The following is a 21236-nucleotide window of genomic DNA, read 5'->3' as shown; positions in this document are numbered from 1 at the left end:
TTCTTTCTTTCTTTCTCTCTCTCTCTCTCTCCCTTCCACTCTCTCTGAAAAGCAATGAAAAAAATATCCTTGGGGGATATTTCAGCTATCTTCCTTATAGGTGGGATGTAGCACCAACTTTTAAAGCTCATTTGTGCTTTGACACCTTTTGAGTCTGATTTCTATGTTTTCCCCCTCTGATTAAATTTCTATCAAGTATGTTGAAATGGTCCAATAGAAACATTCTAATTGTATTAATTAGGTATGAGAGGGCATATCATGTAATAGTGCAAGTACAGGCTCTGGGATAGACATTACTTCCCTGCAAGTTAGGGAATCCTTTGAGTCTGATAATTCATCTCTACAACAGAGAAGAACAGAGGTTTGTTGTGCATTAGTTGAGATAAGGCATGTAAATTGCTTAGCACAGTACCTGACACTTAGAATTCTATTTTCAAGTTAGCTATGATTATGGCTTATTTCAGAAATCTTATTTTCAAACGAATAGGGGAGGGTAGCATAGCAGAGTCAGGTACTCTGAGATCAACTGCAAGATGTTTTCCAAGTGTAGAGATCGGTAGTGTATGATTTTAAAAAAAATAAAAGGACAAAAGCGCTTCTCCTCATCATCAGCTGAGTTTTGATAGAATAACAGCATTGAAAAATATTGCCCATTTGAAGAACTGTGATTCCTGAAACACTTTTAACTTCCAAGTATGCATGCTTTTCCACGACAACTCTCAAAGCACCTGTGGTATTAAGCATTTCTCTTTCAAGAGAACAGCATGGTTTCTTTAAGGCATATTCTTTTGCATCAGGCATTGCCAAGGTGATTTTTTCCTGATCCCAACATGTGTTCTTACATCGTATTTAATTTAGGAAGATTATAACCAATGATCAGACCTAGCTCCCACCTGGATTCCTCATCATCTGTATTTTTGCAGAAAGCTTTTTGATGTTTTTGTACTTCAGATTTCAAAAGTATTTCTGATTACCAGTTGTGGCTCACAAAAGCCAAGGATCACTCACTTTGATAATGTTTCTCTTCTCCTAAATTGTCCCTGATGTCCCATGCAATTACTTTTACAGTATCTGTTTCCCTGGTAGACATAAGCTCTGTGAAGGCAGATTCTAAGTTTTTATGATTTACCACAGTCTTCCCAGCAGCTAACACAGTGCCTAGATCATAGCAGACACTTGCTAATTATTTGTCACATTGTTTTGCACAGTTTTATTTTTCCTGCTCCATTGAGTATAAGCAGTGCTGTAAGCCACGGGATTAGGAAACAACAGATAAAGACTATGGCCCTTCCAGTCCTACCATATCTGTAATATTTTTCATCCTGAAAGATATCACTTCTAAACAACCACTAGTTTTGTTCACACCTCCAATGACTCTAAGGAATGCATTGAGCATCTTCAGATAAAGCAGTTGATGTCTTCGTTCTTAGGCTGAGATGGAGGAGTTCAGGGAATTAGGATGATTCTCTTCTTCATTAAGCCCCTGCCCTTAGTCATCTCCTCCATGTCCTACCTACTGGTGGGAGAATGGAGAAGAGGAAAGGAGGAAGAAAATTCTGAAGAACTAGACAGGACTGAAAGCCTTTAACCCACTTAAAAAATGAAATGAAAGCCCCACTGGTGTGGCTCAGAGCATCGACCTAGGATCCAGGAGATCACAGTTCAATTCCCTGTCAGGGCACATGCCCTGGTTTTAGGCTCAATCTTCAGTGGGCTGGGGGGGGTGGGGGGCGGTCCAGGAGGCAGCAGATCAATGACTCTCTCATCATTGATGTTTCTATCTCTCTCTCACCCCTTTCCTCTCTCTGAAATCAATAAAGACATATTTTTAAAAACTATTATTTAAAAAATGAAATGAAAGCCTACAGAGAAAGAAAGAGAACCCTTCTTCAACTTCAGGCTCTACCGTAAGCTCTAACCTATAGATAAAGTAGCAGGTTGATAGGTTTGACCATTAACGATGAGAACCTATTTATTGCTTGTATTGCTGACTTTGGTTTGGAGAAAGTCTTGTAGGGGAGCTAGAAGCAGTGTGTTGAAGTGGAGAGCTCATTGCTCCCCACCCAAGCATCTCTACAGACAGAAAACTGCCCTAACCCTAATCCTACAATATTTGCTTTTATTATTAAGTGAGTGAAGAGAACACTTTGGTTTCCCCAAAGGAAAGTCACAGAGACTTCTTATTTTAATACACTTTAATGTACTGATACTTGAAGGCTTTAGAAAATTTTAACTACAAGCAACTTTCAGAATTCTACTGGGATCATCATTCTAGCTTGAGGAATGACAATGACCTGACAAACCAAGACAGACAGACTAACAGAAAGATCAATTTTTTCCAAAAGGATTAACTAACTCCCAGCTCCCAGTATCTCTCACAGAAAGACCCTGAAGTGAAAGCATTATTCAAAGGCATCACACCTTCACATGCCAGCAGAAGACGTAGGAGCTGAGAGGCTAAGTTGCATCTTGAGAAGCTCAGACATGGTGTCTTCTTGCTGATCCCATTCTGGAGCTCAAAGGAACTTGTGTTTGCTCAATTCCAGGTTCAGTTACGGGGTCATGGGGAGATATTTCCTGTTGTTTTTCTGTTGCTGTCTCTGTCACTCTCTTAGTTTTACACAACAAAATCATAATTAACTCCAAAAAACATTTCCTTTTAAACTCTAAGAAGGGTAATGTCCCCTCTGTTTATTAGAGAGATTTGCAACAGTGTGAAGCCAGATTCTCTGAGAAATAGTGATTTTACCTTATGAATATCAATTCATAGCTTAGGGAGTGGCATTTTCCTTTTTTAAAGATTCAAATAAGAGCAAGGATGACTATAGCTTAGGTAGCATTATGCAGTAGTGAGAGGACTGGCTAAGTTATTAGGCAGGAAAGAATCTCTGGAAAAGAGTATTCTAGATCAAGCTTGCCCAGGCTATTTTAGCAGTCTTAGAAAAAGAACTCCAACCTCTACCTCCTTGCCCACTATGAGCCTCGTACCCTTTACTGCAAAATGAAGATATTGAGCTGTGGGTTTCAAACTACTCCCTCAAGATTTCAGAGCTCTCCCCAGGAGCCATTTAGGGAAAAGAAAGGGTCAAGATGCCCTGCTTCATCCCAGTCAATATGTCCAGCACTTGTCCACTTTCCTTCTATTAGACAAATAGGAGGCTTGCTCTCAGCAACAAAGATGTGGTCATAGACCAAACAGACAAATGCATCTGCAACACTGTTGTCTTTGGTTTGAGCAGAACATTTAAAACTCTCTTCCCTGCTAAAAAAAAAAAAAAAAAAAAATAGAATTACTATATATATGATCCAGCAATTTTACTTCTGTGTATATATTCAAAAGAATTGTAAACAGGGTCTCAAAGAAATGTTATTTGTGCACCCAGGCTCATAGCAGTGATATTCACAATAGACAAAAAGTAGAAACAACCCAAGTGTCCATGGATAGATGAAAGGATAAACAAATATGGAATATACAGGCAATAGAGTGTTATTCAGCCTTAACGAGGAAGGAAACTGGCATATGCTACAGTGTGGATAAACATCGGGGACATTATGCTACATGAAATAAACTAGTCACAAAAACACTAACACTGCACGATTCCACTTATATGAGGTACCTAGAGTCATCAGATTCATAGTGACAGAAAGTAGAACAGTGGTTTTCATGGGCCGGGGGAGGAGAATAGAGAGTTACTGTCTGATGGGTGCTGAGTTTCAGTTTTACAAGATGAAGAGTTCTGCAGATGGATGGTGGCAATAAGAGCACAACAATATAAACAGACTTAATGCCGCTGAACTGTGCACTTAAAAAATGGTTCAGGTGGTAAATTTTATGTTGCATATATTTTTACTACACTTTTTAAAAATGCTCTTTTCAGTTGTTCCTATTTATGAAGTGCCTTACCATCTCTGTTGTACACAGTTGCATCTTAGTAACATTATCAAGCATGATAAATCCTTTTGCCAATGCTCCTCAACTCACCCAGACAATAGGCTCTTGCTCCCTTGGGGAAATCTATTTAGAAGGGAGGTAACCACACCAGATATGCTGGCTGTGCTAGTCAGCTTAGGCTGCTATAACAAATACCACAGACTGGGTGGCCTAAACAACAGATACTTATTTCTCACAGTTCTGAAGGCTGGGAAACCCAAGGTCAAGGCGCCAGCAGATTGGTTCCTGGTGAGAGCTCTCTTTCTGGTTTGTAGACACCTGCCTACTCACTGTGTCCTCACATGGCAGAGAGAGGAGTTCTGGTCCTCCTTCCTTTTCTTATAAGGACACTGATTCTTTCATGAGGGTCCCAGCCTCACAACTTCATTTAAACGTAATTACTCCCCACAAAGGCCCTCCTTCCAGTACCATCATACTGGGAGTTAGGGCTACAACCTATGAATTTGGGGAAGGACATAAACTTTCAATTTATAACATTGGCTAAATTTGTAATTTATAATATAGAGGTTATAGAGGAACTGGCACTATAAAGCTTGGAAAGAAAATATGTTGAAGAATACCAATATCTAAAGTCAAGGTTGCTCCTTACTTCCAAAGTAAACCACCATATTAAAGGAACCCACATGAAGTCAGTAAAGATGACAAATGCTGTCAATAATGATCCATCTGGATTATTGGAAGAAATCACCTCTGATTATTGTCCTAAACTCCACCAAATAAAGCTTTATTTCCTGGGTTTAAGTTTTGAGCCCTAAGAAATTGGAAATATTCTGGTTTATTCATCATTGACATTTCTTTATAACCAGACCCTTTCTGCTTCCCTCTAGGAGGTTGTGACAGGGAATAAGCAGAGGGAAGTAGAGAGGAGAACATTCTTGCCTGAGAGGCTAGGAGGGAGGGGAACAGTCCCATCGGCGGGGAGGGAACCAGTGCAGATAAACGTGGCCTGGACGTCACAGACTTCACACATTAAACCGGGATTCACCTTATAATAAATCCACTTCAGATATTCCTTCCAACAAAACGATGATCTCAGAATCAATAGAGTTGAAATTTATTTCACTAAAGCATTGGAGAATTTCTTCAAATATTGAAGTTCAAATGAGTCCCTAAGAGTAATTTAGATGCATCGAAATTTTAACTCTTTTTCCACGGCAGTATGTTGCCTTTTGGAGCCCTCCACACACACACACACACACACACACACACACACACACACACACACACACTGTCGATTTTGCAGTTAGAGCTTTCCTTGCTGAGTTCTCAGTATTTTCACAATATCATATGGTGTTGTTTGGGGACATAAAAAAATAAAGTTCAAGTGGAAACCTGAAAGCTTGAAGTGGTGAGCATGCTCCCATGAGGACAGATAGCTCTTATAACAGAAGTGTGACCTGAACATGGTAAGAACTTGACCTGCAAAATCAGACAAAAATCACCCTTTTATCCTAGAGCCCAAGGTTCTGGAGGTCAAGGTATCATCAGAAAGTAAAGTTTTAGTGGGGCCACATGATCTGCAATAAAACTTTTAAATTGCATGTGGCTGTTTCTAGAGTTCCAACGCTTGGCATCTGCACTTGCCTTTTGTGACAATTCTCTGGAGCTATCAGACTAGAGAAAAACTAATAAATCATCCTGTATTGTATATTGGTGCTGGGACAACTGTTTTGATGATGCGCAGGCTCTGAGACTGCGAGGCAGTGTTTCTTTGATTGCTTGTGAGAGCGTTGCAGAAATATAATTTCATTTATTAGAAGCAGACAGCTTATAAAATGGTGTGAAACAACAGGTGCCAGCAGAAAGCTGGAGGCTCTAATGAGGTGCCTGGACACTTGGGTCTGGAGACGGCAGAGATACAACCGATGCTGTTTGCATTTCTCTTTAGACGCAAATCAATCACAGCCTTCAAACCCGATTGTCTCAGCACACTACTGAGAACAGTTTTCATCTGCAGTTATTGATGATTTTGCTTTTAACCAAGAAAAAAGATGAAATGGAGGAAAACTGTGTGCAGTGCAAAGACTTGGAACAAGCAGGAATATAAGAAGCAGCTGAAAGAAAAATAAATAATCAGAATATACCCAGTGACACTTCAGTTGGCATCTTGGCAAATGGAGTGTTGCACACACATAATGACATTTTCCAGATAAGGGAAGTCTATCCATTCCAGCACACAGACTTTAAAAATGGTAACCATTTCTGATAGAAGGATAAACATAATAAACACATATTTCTCTCTCTACCCTCAAAAATAAAGCATCCTGAACACCTTTTAAATGTTTCTTAATTACATACATATGTATTACATAATATGTCATTACACATTCATTCAAATATTTCTTTGTGTTTGCAAAGATTGTGTCTAATAAACAGAGCGGTTTATTTTGTGTGGATAGGAGAGTGTGTTTGTTAAGAACATGTTGTTAGGTTATAGTGACAGTTCTGTGTGACAAACATGGGTGCAAAGTGAGGTGACTTTAGTGTATGGGCCTCCTTTCCTGAATTTAGATTTGGAGCTGTGTTCTAGAGAGTTCAAATTTGGGGAAATCTGACTTGTAGATATATATAAAAGTGTTGCGTGAGTGTTTTTCATTGGAAAGATCCATGTGCCACTGAAGTGTGCCTATGGGATCACGACCATTTCTTCTGATGGCCTCGGGCCCACTGCAGAGAAGAGGGCACGTTTGCTGAGAACAGTGGGGAGGGAACCAGGGGATCTGCATCTCGTAAATGTGGCCGAGAAAGCCAGCATCTGGGATTCTCCTGGCGTGCTTTGCTGAAACTTGGCCAGAATTCTGAAACCTTAAGTCTGGTGAGATTGTGCCAGAAATAATCAGGATCGGCTGCGGCTGTGGCCTCGGCAAGCACCATGGCTCAGGAGGCTTCTGGGCCCTAGGGAATGATGTCATTGCCATGACCTGTCCAAGTGGCCTTTATATAAGATGCGTGCATGATGGGCATATGGCTCTTGGGTCATTCCACCTAAACAAAGATGTAATTGTTATGTCTCTTAAATGGTCCTAGAAACCCTCAAGCCTTCTTGGTCTGTGCCAGAGTAGCTTTAACAGTTGGAACTGCCAACCCCAAGCACAGAACAGCCCAGCTGGACCTCGGTCCAAAGGAATGATTTGCTTAAGAGTCTATCTGGAACCTTCTAATGACAGTGATAAAAACAGGGATAATTACTTCTTAAATCCTCAACCTTGGCTCTCACCACTTCTCTCTGTCTCTGCTGTCCCCAAGGCCCTGAAATTAAATAAGGCAGTGTTTCCACTTCCCTTCCCCTCCCATGCACTCCTTCACTCCAAATGCAGTCTTGGTCCTGCTCAGGATCCTCAGGCCAACCTGACGTAGCAGGGAGCTCCCCTGTTGCCTCCACATCACCCTCTGCTAGAAGTCCCAATCCTCTTTCCTACCCACACCAGATCCAGGCCCCTGAAACCCCGACCCGGGCGCCCAGGTGCCTTAAGGTAAACTTTAGTTGGCTACTTCATAGTCTAAAGGTAAGAGGTTCTCTGCCCCACTAGGTATGGACAAGTGACCCTGCCCAGGACTAATTTGATTTTCCAGCTTAAATCTTTCTTGTATCCATAGCTGCCTAAATTCTGTGTCCCGATGCTCTACCCAATGCTTCCCCTCCTCTTCTTATCTTCTACCCTTCCTCTGGCCAGGGCCGACAGTTTCTGCCAATCTCTCCAGCCAAACCAGGTCTTGACTCACTGTTCCTCTCTAGCTTCTCCAGAACAGACCACTGTGCCTCAGGTCTGAGTTCCAAAAGGTGACATGTGTCGCCCTGAGAATGTGCCACTCACTGAAGTGGAATCCATTTTCACTTTTTCATACCCAAGGGCTCATTCATTTCTCACCCCTGTTGAGCTCATAGGGCTCCTCTATTTAACACACCAAGCTTCCCTCCTGACTCTCTGAGATCTCACAGAGGGGCACCCAGGTCCTACTGGCTCCAGGGACTGAGACTCTAAAGAAATCACCCCCAGACTGAGATGCTCACAAAGGGACCCTTACACCCCCCTTCCTCTTGTTCAGCAAGGATCAGGAGAAGGTCTGGAGAGAGAAACAAGAACAGGGCCTGGGTGGCAGGAGGCTGAGAGGGGACTGGAAAAAGCATGGGGGACCTAGCATCAAGGCAGTGGCATAAGGGGACAGTGCAAGGTCCTCCAGCTGCTGCTCTGTTGCTCCTGCTGGCGGATAAGGCTGGTGATGGGGCTGGTGATGCTCCCTCTAAAGGTCCAGTACTCGACGAAGCTGAGGTGTCCATCATGGTTGGCCTCTGGGTTCTGGGTGAGCTTGTCAGCAGCCTTGTGTCAGCATGTGGTTGAGCTCTTTCTGAAGCATCTTTTGGAAGCTGCTCTTGCTGTTCTCATTCTTGACCAGGCTGTGCTTAGACAGGTATTTGTAGAACTTTAATACCAGGACCAGGCCTGCCTCTCTAGCTCTGTGTAGCAGTCAGCCATCTCACTGCCACTCCTGGAGGGGCCTGCCTCCTGGGTCCACCTCTGGCAGCAACTCTTGCTCAGCCCTGCCAGGACTCCTCCCCACCGCACTCCCTCCTTCCCCGCCTGGCTGAGCTGGCTCAGGGGGGAGGTGGTGACGGAGCTCCCTCTTGACTTGGCCCTGGGGTTGGACTGATTCAATTCTAATAATGTCCAAAAGACTTTTGGAATCTTTGTGTAATGTCACAGGTTTAATCTGTCTCCTTAAGAGATAAAAACATTACTACAAAGTTTTGTTTTTTCTTTTTCTTTTCTTAAAATATTGACTGAAATCTAGAGAATTCACATAAGGCTTGCTTAGGTACTTAATTAAAAGGAAATCACAGGGCACTTGTCACCTTTACTAATATCTAAAGAAAATGTGCTCATACTCTTAAATTAAGAGTTAAATGACCACTATGCCAGCCCAGCTGTCACCTAAGGGAAAAAAGAAATCAAACAATATACAAACACGGGAAAGGAGGGCAAACATGCGCTGCTGCTGTCATCACTAAAAATGGATTTTTACTTTGAATATCAGAAAAATAGGAAGTTCACATTTGGAGCATGTTATAGAAAAAGTTTCCATTTGAGTAAGGTACTTATGAATGTGAAAGTTAATGGTCAAAATGGACTTTAAAAGTAATTTCATACAGTAGATTCTACGGATAAAGAGTCAAAGGACAAGAGAAAAAAAAATGAGGAAGGAGAGTTAGAAAAGAGCCAGGAAATCAAAGAGGAGAGAGAGTTTCAAGCCTATATCCAAAGAATATGATTTATGAACAGAAGACATTGTATCTAAGAGAGCTGAGCTATCACAAGAACAACTGTAAACTTGGAAGTCTTCCAAAGGTAGAGCGAGAGCAAACCTGGCATTGGGTCTATCAAGCCAAGAAAAGAGTGAGGATCCCAATTTATTTCAAAAGCAGAAACAATCCGAAAGGACCTCCTGTCCAGTTACAGTAAGATAATTCCCAAAGAGAAAGAGTGAGTCCAATGTCCAACAGAAAGTTCACACTATTGGGTTATGTCCATAATGACGCATCGGTCAGACTTTCATGTAACCTCCTTCCTTTGTTTTTCACTGTGAGACAAACATTTATGAGTTTTGTATTCATACCCTGATCTAGATCAGCAATTTTCAACCTTTTTCATCTCATGGCACACATAAACTAATTGCTAAAATTCTGCAGCACATCAAAAAATGTATTTTTTGCCCGTCTGACAAAAAATAGGGATAATTTTGATTCATTCACACCGGAGGGCTATTGTTTTGTTAGTAGTTGTCATTGTTTTGTTTTGTTTTCCACAATCTAAAAGAAAAGAAGTCAGTGCCCCTGACTGAAGAGTCAGGTACTGCATGTTTTAAAAATTCCTGTGTTGCACCAGTTTCCCACGGCACACAGGTTGAAAATTGTTGATCTAGACTTTAAAAGGAGCCAGAGGGGCAAATGCTTAGTAATCAGTTCCACACTAAACTTGTTCCTGGAACCAGTATGGATGAGCAAGTGTGTTCAGTTAATCATCATCATCATCATCATCATCATCTAGAGCCTTATGTTTCCATTCTTTAATTTAATTTTAATTTCTTGTCAAAGTTTTACATATATTCAATCAAATAGATCTATAAGTTTTCTAATAAAATAAGTCCCTTGCTCTATCTTATTCTCTTTCTCATTTCTGTTTTCCAGACACTAACACCTTTAAGCTTTAGGAATTTATTTTAGTATTTCCCTACATATTTCTACATACTGATGTTTTTCAGATCCTGATGTTGACTTTCTACTATGGATGATAAGGCTTAGCTCTCTTAAGCAGCAGCATCTGTCTCTCTTTCTCCACTGTCATCATTATCCCAGTACAGTGATACATGGTTTGGGGTAAACATTATTAATGTATTAATATTATTCAGAGTTGAACACATAATCTATTCCTTCCAAAACTTTCAGTTTCCCTAAACTTAATAATCGTTTCATGTTTTAATGTACTTGGCTTCTTATGTAATTGCCACTAACTCATTTGCAAAACTCTATAGGACAAAAGTATAAATCTTGCCTTTTACATCAAATTCATCATATTAGTCATCATTTTCTTCTTCCTTTTTCTTTTTCCTGAGTGACATTCCTCCTTGGGTTCTCTGTCCTCCTGCTCCAGTCTGGACTGGCTATTCCTGAGGCTGTCACAGAGCTAGCATCCTTTCTTAAATGTTCTTGTCCTGGTCCCTATGACCAATGGTTGCTTTTTTAAATTTTATTTACTCCACTGTTTGAGTGGAACACATCCTCCAGTAGCTTCCTGAGAAAGGGTATGTGTGAGATAATTCTCTGAGGTCTTGAATATCTATAACTTTTGTTTATCTTCACAATTGATGGACATTTTAGCTGTGTATAGAATATGAAGTAGGACATTATTTTTCCTCAGAATTTTGAAGGCTTTTCTGAACTGTTGTCTTTAAAGCCATTTTGTTTCCTAGTTCTTCACATATTATTCTCTCCCCCCCACCCCACCCCATACTCCTGGTATTCTGAAATTTCACATTGACATGACTTAGTGTGGATCTTTTTCCATTCATTACCTTGGACAATTGGCAGGTCCTTCCAATCTAGAAACTCATGTCCTTTAGTTCTGAAAATTTTCCTTTTATTATTTCTTGCAATTTTTCTACTCTACTGTTTCTAAGAGTGATATCATTTTGTCTTTAGAGATTTAAAATTTATCTTTCCAGCTTTTTGTTTAAATTATAATACAGCTTTCTTATGTCTAATCTCCAAGATGTATTTTTGGCTTTCTAGATGTTTCATTGGTTTAAATAGATCACAGTTTTCCTTTTTATGGATATATTTTCATATATATATATATATATATATATATATATATATATATATATATATATATAAATTTTTCTTTAAAATAGCTCTGTCTTCTTTTTGTTTGTACTCTTATGTTAAAGGCTTTCATATAATGGTGATTCAAGGATGCTTATTAAATTTAAGAGTGAGACACTAAATAGTTCATTGGAAGCTATGCATGTGGGTGGTGCTTGTCAACTGATAGATGCCATTGCAGGGTAATTTCACCAGAAATTTTCAATGAGACATCACCATCTGTAGATCATTCTCTTAGTCTGAATTTCTCCAGATAGGATCCCACCAGTCTCTTGCCTGAGGGAAACAATTCTGACCAATATTTTCTGAAAAATGAGTGAGAAAAGAAGGCTTGGGGATGGTGGGTTCAACTTTCAGTATTTAGACTTTTCCATAAACATTCTGGTTTCAGTATAGTGTCCCTGGTATGCCCAAGTCCAAGTCCCTCTGGGTCAAAGTCACCCAGTAAATTGCTAATATTCTATCAGGATTGGGTAAGGGCAGTCACTCAATTGTGAATGACAGAGCAGAGGGTCAGACATGTCTAACTTCTAATTCAGAATTTCATTCAATCTACTATTCTCAGCACCATTATTTTCAGATGTACCTGGTGCCCCAGTTCCTGAAATTTTCTGTGGTCTGAATAAGCCTGTTTAGAAGCTTTCCTCATTGCCTGATTAAGTTGAAACTTTTATTTTTATTTTGCTAAGTCAGCTACTCTTCCTCAACTTTCCAAAATTGTATTGCTGTCTTCTCCTCTCCTGTATAATATGTCCATGTATGTCCATGTGTGTACACAATTATATGCTTATAATAAAGTTTGGGAAGGAGCAGAGATAAACTTGTGTGTTACTTCTGTTGTGTTATATTTAGCTTAAAAATCACCTACACATGAAGTAGATATTTCATACATATTCATTATTAAGCTGTGGAAATTTCTAGACTGATTTCATATTTCAGTTTTTAAAGAAGGGTGGGGAGTGATTTTGTACCAATAACACTTGAGGTAGTGTCACCATCATCAAACTCTGAATTGATTAAATTACACCAAAAAGTTCAATGTTTATCTTGTCTTGCTGACACCCATATCAGATGTGATCAGCTTCTAAGTCAAAACATTATGTTTCTAATTACACTCCAAATGGCCTGAGAGCTGAGAACCAGCATGCTTCCTTTTAGCTCTGTACCGCCTCCTACAACAAAGTGTCCTCAGCCAGAATTTAGCTGGCAGACTAGAGGATGATTCATAAGATAGAATGGGATTCAACTTGGCTTTTCCTCTGTCTGCACAGAGCCCAAAGGAGCCAAAATGTGTTTGTTTCCACAAAACAAGCAGCTTTCACAAAGTGACACATGGGGAACAGCCATGAGGAGGAAGATAGTCTGATATTTTCTCTGTAACATGGCCTATTACTCAATAGATATATGCTCTGTATACTGAGAAGGGCACCACACAGACCAAGAACGTTTCTCACCGAGGCCTGGGAAACTCAACTGAGTCTCCATCTCCTGATGCTTAAGGGCCCAGAATGCAGACGGGGCCTTTCAGACCCCTTGAGACAATCCTATGATTTAGCTCCTTTCTAGTCAAAGAATATATTTTTAGGAAAGAAGAATTCAGCTCTGCCCATGGTTCTGAAAAGAATTTCTCTAAAATTGGGCTTCCATTGTACAGAACAATGAGAATGGACAGAGTTGTACCGGCCTGTGGGCATCACGCACTCCCCACTGCCTGGTGGCAAATTTGCCCATGCCACCTTGGGCACATGGGCACCTTCCTCATTCTAGAGGCCTCCACTCAAGCTAACTCAGTAGCCCATGCCAGGCCCTAATTATGGTCACAGACAGAAAATGTTTTCTTCATGATTAATAGCAATTTCTCTCAAGGCAAATTATTTCTGTGATAATTATGGGTAATCGCTGGTGTTTTCACACCACATCTTGCAATTAAAAACTTCGCCTTTAAATTTTCCCTTTTTCAGGTTAAGAAGTCTCAACGAAATGAATCTCTCTTCTTCACTACAGCTTTTTCTCCCTCTCTAGACCACAAGTTTCAGGCGGACTGGGACCGTCATTGCTATAAACCTTTGTCCAATACAGTGTGTGGTGCACAGAACTTGCTCAATACATGTTGGTGAACTTAAATATTTTCAATTCTCTAATAATTGTTACTGTTCTTTTCTGAACTCACCATTATTGTTTGCCCTTGGCATAATCAAGGTTACCTACCAGTACAGGCACGATGGCTATTAAAATAGTGAAACAGCCTAGCCGGGCGTGGCTCAGCAGCTAAGCGTCGACCTAGGATCCAGGCGATCAGGGTTCAATTCCCGGTCAGGGCACATGCCCAGGTTGCGGGCTCGATCAATGATTCTCTCATCATTGATGTTTCTATCTCTCTCTCTCCCTCTCCTTTCTTCTCTCTGAAATCAATAAAGATATATTTAAAAAATAAAATAAAAAATAAAATAAAATAAAATAGTGAAACACTTCCCAGTCTCCACAGCACTCTCACGCCAGGCACCCTTATCACCCTCACTTCTTGTCCAGGACTCTCTAGACCTTCCAGAACTTCCTACAATCCAGCAACTAAAGGGTTAACACCAGCTTCAGCGTGGGGTTTCCAGGAATCAGCCAATTGGTCCATGCCTAGCCCCTTTCATAGAACTGGGTTAGCAGTATTTGAAATACAGTCCTGACTCAGATGATATTAAAATGATTATGTGATCAAGGATAACACTTCACTCAGATACCTTTAAATAACAAACCACAGGTGTTAGGGAAAACTCTTACCTTTCATTCATTATACCTGAATCAATAGTGGACTTAAGGACAAATGCTTAGAATGTCAGGGAACCCGAAGAGAAAGAAGCCACAATTGTGTGGACAAGGTGAAGGAAGGAGCCTTAAATGCTAAGATTCAGTTTATTCTGCTAAGGATACCTTGAGAATATTGTCAGACTTTTAAAATCTCCCTAAAGTACTGCATTGATAGAAATAAAATTTGACAATCTCTTCAAAACTTTGAGAAAATACCTGCTTGCTGAATTATTTACCAAGCTTTAGGCCTGTGTTTACTTGGGTGTTTTACTGTTCTGTTTTGTTTTATTTTTATTTTTAATTTATGTTATGGGTTAGTAGGAAAGGCATTGGACAAGGAGCTACAGTTGGAACAAGAAAATATGTTCCTACCAGTCTCTTCCTTTTCTCTCCATGGAAGCACACAGGAGAACAGCACTTTACGGGCACCTAGAGAGACGTTTGTTTTGCAGTTAGCAAAGGAAATTTTATGAATTATTGCTTCTGAGACAAATTTCTAGCAATAATCCTGTACACGGCCTCAACTACAAGTGTTAAGTAAGTCTTTTTGGCAAGATAGTGGTGAGGGAAATATGTGTATTTCCTGAGGGAAATATGTGTATTTCCCATTAACTGACTTCAGAAATTTAAATAAAGGATAAAAAACAATAAAAGGCATCTTCCCATTTCAGCACATATATAATTCTTTTAATGTTGTGTGGTAATCTGTTTTTTTAAATTTTTAAAAATATGCTTTTTATGGATTTCAGAAAGAGGGAGAGAGAGAGAGAGAGAGAGTAACATCGATGATGAGAGTCATTGATCGGTTGCCTCCTGCACGCCCCCCCTGGGGATCTAGCCGGTAACCCTGAATGGGCCCTAACGGGGAATGGAACCGCGACCACCTGGTTCCTAGGTCCACGCTCAATCGCTGAACCACTCAGGCCAGGCGGTAATCCATTTTATGTAATACAGCGGTACCTCGGTTTTAGAACGTCTCCGTTGCCGAACATTTCGGGTTACGAATGCCATAAACCCAGAAGTAAACTCTTCGGTTTTCAAACACGCCTCTGAAGTTGAACATGCCACATGGCCCGCTGAGGGCAAGATCCTGAGGCCCAGCTGTCGGCTGTGGATCCCTCGGTTTTTGAACTTTTCAGAACTCCAACCGTCTTCCGGGACAGATTATATTCAAAAACCGAGGTGCCACTATATAATTAATTTAACTAATTAGTGAACATTTAGCTTGTTTCTAGTCTTTTGCTCTTAACAGTCAATGGACTGCAATGAATTTTTTGCATATGTATCTGCATATATGTTTTATTGATGAATCAAAAGTTATATGCATGTTTTTAAAGCAAAAAGCAAGTTGTAGAAAACTATGCCATAAGTCTGGTGTTTTATTTTCAAAGATATGTATATATTCATTTATGCATATGTTTGTAAAGAAATCATATATTTCTGGAGGTTGGCGGAGAAATTGCTAGTGCTAGTCACCTTTTGGAAATGAAGCTGGGAGAGCTCTTTTACTTTTAGGCCTGTTAGGCATTTTTATCAAGATTCTTATTACTTTCACAATAATTATTAATAAAATTATGTCTAAGTCAAACCAAGACAAAAACCCCACATCAATTGCGTTATGGGCCAATAAGCATTTTTGGTATGTTGTTAGTGCATTTCAAAGCAATCTTTTAAAAATCTGGAAATTGTGAATTAGGACTTAAATTTGGGTATATAGATCTCCTCCCACAATTTTATTTGAAAAATTTAAGTTTGTAAGAAAGTGGAGCACAGACTCTGGTCTTCCAGGTTTGAGACCTCGCACACCATTCGCAGACCTTGAAAAGATAAGTGAGTGCCTAAGCTTTTCTCGGCCTCAGTTTCCTCACTGAAAATGAGAAGAGGGAGCCCTGTTCATTTTCCTTCGTGATGTCACTGTGAGGGTTAATGAAACATTCTATGCAGCACTCAGCACAGGGGATGAGGGAAGCACTCAGTGAGTGCTGGTGAATGTTAATTATGTTTATATTATCATTGTGACTATTTTACAGAAAAAGCAGCAAGTCTTTAGAAATAACAATTTACCTTGATTGCACAATATACAAATAAAATTTTTTCAATGGTGGAAGAGGAATGGATATTAATAGTTGCACAGGTATTCAGGCTTCCCTCTAAGACATCTTCCATCTAAGCTAGGTGGGTGCATTGTTTTCAGTTATTCATCACAGCAAGTTACCATAGTGAGCCGACTGTAGTGGGTCAAAGTATGGTGATATGTGCCAAATCTCCCCAATTCAGCACTATTTGTTTACATTTAAGGAGTTAAAGTTATCTGTTTAAAGTTTTGGTCACTCCAAAGCAAACATGAGAATCTGCTCCAAGTGAGCGGCCTTCATTGGCTCCCTTCATCTCCCTTCCTACTGTCTCTGATTCGGTCTGTCCTAGTGCTGGCTCGGTCCACACCACAGGTCTGGGCTGTACAGGAGCGGCAGCAACACCGAATCCTCCTCAGGGCCCACCCACAGCCCCCACCTGGTTGGACTCAGCCACACAGGGCCACCTCTTCCTTCCGGCTCTGTCCCTCTGGTTTCCATCAGTTGCCTGGAGTCACCATTTTCTGACCATTTGCTTTGGTTTCTGCAACCAGGTGCTACTCTTTCGTCACTTTCCCAGGAATGGCTTCATGAACTGATTTGGGGTTGATATCTTGAGGTTGAAATACCAAAAGTGTATGGCAAAAAAAAGGTGTATGCCATCTATATTTTATCAAGACTTGGCTTCATACATTCCCACGGACACCCCACTCTGCCAAGGGAGGCGGAGGGCAAACCGAGGATGGATGACGCTGGCAGGTCTGGATGTGCCCAGATGCCTCCTGGAGGCCCTTCCTCCATGTGATATCATCCCACTTAATACCTAGAGATGCTTTTCCTTTGAACTACAAAAGCTGTGTGTTCTTGTTGCAAAATAAACAATGCACAGGTGTATCAAGTAAAAACCAAAGATTCTCCACCCTCAAAGTTAACCACTGTTAACACTCACTCTGCATCCTTCCCATTGTTTTTGTTTATCCACTGACTTCACAAATATTTACTGAGAATTTGCTATGTGCTGCACTCTGACCTAGATGCTGGGGATGCAGCAGTGGAAAAAGCAGAGAAAACCTTTGTTCCCCTGGAATATTTATTGTAGTGGTGTGGGCGGGGGAGACACAGTATAGGAGAGAGCAAACAAATAGAGGAGGCAATTCTTAATAGATGGGCGGTGGTGCAGAAGGCCTCCCAGAGGTGTTATATAAGTTGGTATGTGGCTAGGGGTCCTGGCCAGTGAAGGAGTCAGGAGGAACATTCCAGGAGAGGGAAGAGGGAGCGTAAAGACCTGAAGTGGGGAAAGTGTGTGATGTTCCAGTGTCAGAAAAGCACCAGTGTGCCCGGAAGCTCAGTGAGCAAAAAAGACAGGGTGATAGGAGATGAGACAAGAGAGGGAGTCATCACCCAGACCAGACAGAGCTTGGGAGGCCCTTGAAAGAGCATGGATATTATTCCAGGGACAATAGAAAACTGCTGAAGTAAGGAGCATAGTGAGACATCTAAGTCTAAGAGATCATATTTGCTGCATCTGCCGCGAATGGACTTCAGAGACAAAAGTGGAATTAGGAAGCCCACTTAATAAACTGCCATCCTCTCGGCAAAAAAGGATTGTGTCCCTAGGGAAAGGGACAGGCCCCTGACCAGAGGCTCTGTGATGCCGAGAATTGGGACCATGAGGGGTTTGGGGTTGTAAACAAACTGTTAAAGGGATCATTTGAATTGTGGACTGGAGAATCTGTTTCAATATTCACAGTGAGTGTTTCTGTTTGGATAATGTAACCTTTGGTTTAAAGCATTTACCTTGTCTTGGCTATAAAAGTGCACAATCACTTTTATAACTAATCGTTTGCTTTCTGCAGCTCCAGGGTACACATCTGTCACTAAGTAATAAGGCCTCAGTGAACACTCAAAGATCCCTAGAATGCCCACTTTGCAGAAGCTAATTCAGGGCAGGGCCCTGAGCAAATCTGTAAGAGATGACCCCAACGTTCTCCCACTTCAGCCAGTGACAATGGCCCAGTGTGCCCTCATCATTTCACTGGCACAAGGAACACCTCCCCTTCCTACCAGAATCACTCCCCTTCCCTTCCTCACCCTGATTTCCCCCAACCTGCTTTCCCTTATCCCTCTCTGGCTTCTAGAAATTACCTGGCATATTCTTTAGGCACTTGGCTGTAGCTCATGAGAGCTCCTAGCTGAAAGTCCCCTGGCCTCTGGAGGGGGCTACAACCCTTCAGCTTCAGATTTAGGTGACAGTGCACCCCAATATTTGGAGAGCAGCAATATTTGGAGATGGAGAGCAGCAGATGGAAGGAACCAAGATTTATAGATTTTGGAGTTAGAGCCCCCTCCCCCCTTTGCTTGTATATAAAATCTTGTTAATATACAGTCAGTTCTACTTTACCTTTTCTTTTGCAAATACACATTTATTCCAATGAAATTGAGGTGTTAGGGAACAGCACAAATTAACACAGATTTCCTGTTACATGCAATTTCATCTATGAAAACACAAGTTAAATGCACTGACCTCAGCCACGTAGGGAGCTACAAAACACACACGCATCTCAAACCACAGCCAGCTGCCTCCTTGCACCCAGTCAGAGCCACCCCCATCCACACCAGGTGTTGCAACCTTCTGTCCCATTGTCCCATTTCCTCATAGGAACCAACCTTCAGGGCTTTCCTGAGAGCAAAGTGCCACACTTAGTGTGGTCTTTATGTGTTTCCTACCCATTTAAGCTGTGTAAAGATGTGCTACCTTTTTTATTAAGTTCTGTCTTTGTTTTAAATGTGTCACTGATGAATGTTTGAGTGTTTGTCCCAACCTCGTTGCTGCACAGTCCTGCAACTTCTAAGAAGGCGTATGGCACCAAGCAGCAGAACTGACCTGTATTCCCCATGCAGGAAGCCTTGTCCATTCCAAATGAAATTATACTGTATGAAAATATACTATTTGTTTAGCCACTTGCTTTTGACAGGATTCAGAAGACTATATCCCCTTAAAATATTGACTAATTTAAGCTGAAGGAATTTGAGATGGCAGAAGCAGGAAGGTCACTCTGACCTCTGCCCTCCCCTGAAGCAGATCATGAAACCCTCGTGTGTGGGATGCCTCTCTCTTCCAGATGAAGGGGCACTAGAATATGAGGAACAAGCCTTGCTAAGTGTCCCCCAGTCACTACAGGTAGCTCACACACATATCTTTCCACAACTTTCCACTCTTCACTAAACCTAACATAAAGACAGCCAGGGTTCACCTCCAATGATACTGAAGGGAACCTAACTGAATGATGTCAGAGTGGACAGCTGCAATAATCTTTCCTGTATATAAACACTGTGTATTTATACCCTAAGTACTGGGTGTACCTCAAAAATGGTAGGTGATGTGTGCTGGCACTTGATAAAGTAAGGACTCCCTAGGAGAAGGGAACAAGGAAGGACCTGGTGTCTGGGGAATGTTTTTTCATAGAGAACGTCCCAATAACCACATTTCCTCTTTGCTCTTGGGCTTCCGTGGAGAGTAATTCTGGACAGAGCTCTACCTGAGGGTTGCCTTTCATACAAGAAGTTGCAATTGGTAATGATGATGATGATGATGATGATGATTTGTGTCATCTTTATTATTATGACACTTATTTTATTGGGATTATTTTATTTTATCCACCCAGTACTATGCTGTGCACTTTTCAAAGCTTATTCTGGTAATTATCTCGATAACTTTGTGAGGTTGATATTATCATTTCCAGTTTATAAATGAGGTGATTGAGATTCTGAGAAGTTCAGGGAATTCTCCAGGGAGTAACAGAGTCAACAGGAGTCAAAGCCTTGTCTGCTTGACATGTGTGCCTCATCCCTTTGCTGCCTTAATGTTCTAGTTTTATTCCAATTCTAAGATATGTGTAGGAGACTGAAGGGCATAAGTCTGCAGCAGAGATTAGCAAATGTTTCCTGTAAAAGGCCAGAGATTAAATACTTTAAAATCTGTGGGCCGGGACAGTTGCAGATGTTCAAATCTTCATTGTAGCATGAAAGCAACCTGAGACAATACAGAAATGAATGAGCATGGCGGTTCCAATAAAGCTTTATTTATAAACACAGATGGAGGGCCAGGTTTGGCTGTTGGACTGTGATTAGTCCACCCCAGTCTGCAGGAACAATGGATGGGAGAAATGGTTGCAGGAGTTGGAAGAATGTTGCAATAACAAAATTAAAGATTCCAGCCATAGCCTCAGATACTTTAAAATCTAGCAAGGAATGTCAGGCAAACCCGAGAGAGAGAGAGAGAGAGAGAGAGAGAGAGAGAGAGAGAGAGAGAGAGAGAAAGAGAGAGGGAGAGAAACACAGTGAAATATAAAATAAATATAATGCAAATTATGAAAGTAATTTCTAGGAACAAAAAGAAGTGGATAGTCAGGCATAGTTCAATTAACCAAAGTGTCTTAGGCAAAGGAAGTACAAACCTGTTTTGAGAAGCAGGGTAAAGAGGGACTAGGAACCGAGGAGATAATATATCCTGATCAGCTTAGACTTCTGAAATTTACATGACGTAGAAGGGATAAAGAGACTCGAGAGGCATCATACAACTATAGATAAATAAGCAAAAGCATCTCCGTGCTTTTCAAAAAAGCACGCCTTAAGTAAAACTTCATATTCCCCACCGGGCAGTGCCTATTAAAATAAATGTCATCTGCCCAGACTAACAAACTGATAAAACTGAATTATTGATTACTCTGTGAAAGTTTTTATTTGAAATGGGTTAATGCAATAATCCAATCCATTTCTCCAGTCCAGCCCCTGCTCTTCTATCTCAGCTCCAATTTCCGCTCTGAATTGTAAAACAGGACATGGCTTTATCTAGAGCCTCTCTCACTCTACATAACCCAGTGCTCTCTGGCGTCATCATAAGCCAGGGTCTGAAAGCCTAGAGAATCAGCTGGTGAAAAAGAGAGCAGGCTCAGTGCCATTTTCCTGCAAAGTAATTTTCAAATGGAAATTGGATGCAGTTGTATGATGGGGCTTAACTTCTCTCTGCTTGAAG

At 41.0% G+C, this 21236-nt stretch overlaps 1 pseudogene; it reads right to left on the bottom strand.

Annotated features, from left to right (window-relative positions):
* Positions 1–8094: 8094 nt before the first annotated feature.
* On the bottom strand, positions 8095–8427 carry LOC107542418 (protein S100-A16 pseudogene; annotated as a pseudogene).
* Positions 8428–21236: the final 12809 nt, after the last annotated feature.

Source organism: Miniopterus natalensis, chromosome 1 (genome assembly GCF_054644295.1).
Source record: "Miniopterus natalensis isolate mMinNat1 chromosome 1, mMinNat1.hap1, whole genome shotgun sequence".
NCBI classification, from domain to species: Eukaryota; Metazoa; Chordata; class Mammalia; order Chiroptera; family Miniopteridae; genus Miniopterus; species Miniopterus natalensis.
Note: the sequence above shows the minus strand (reverse complement) of the source record. Positions and strands in the feature narration are given on the sequence as shown.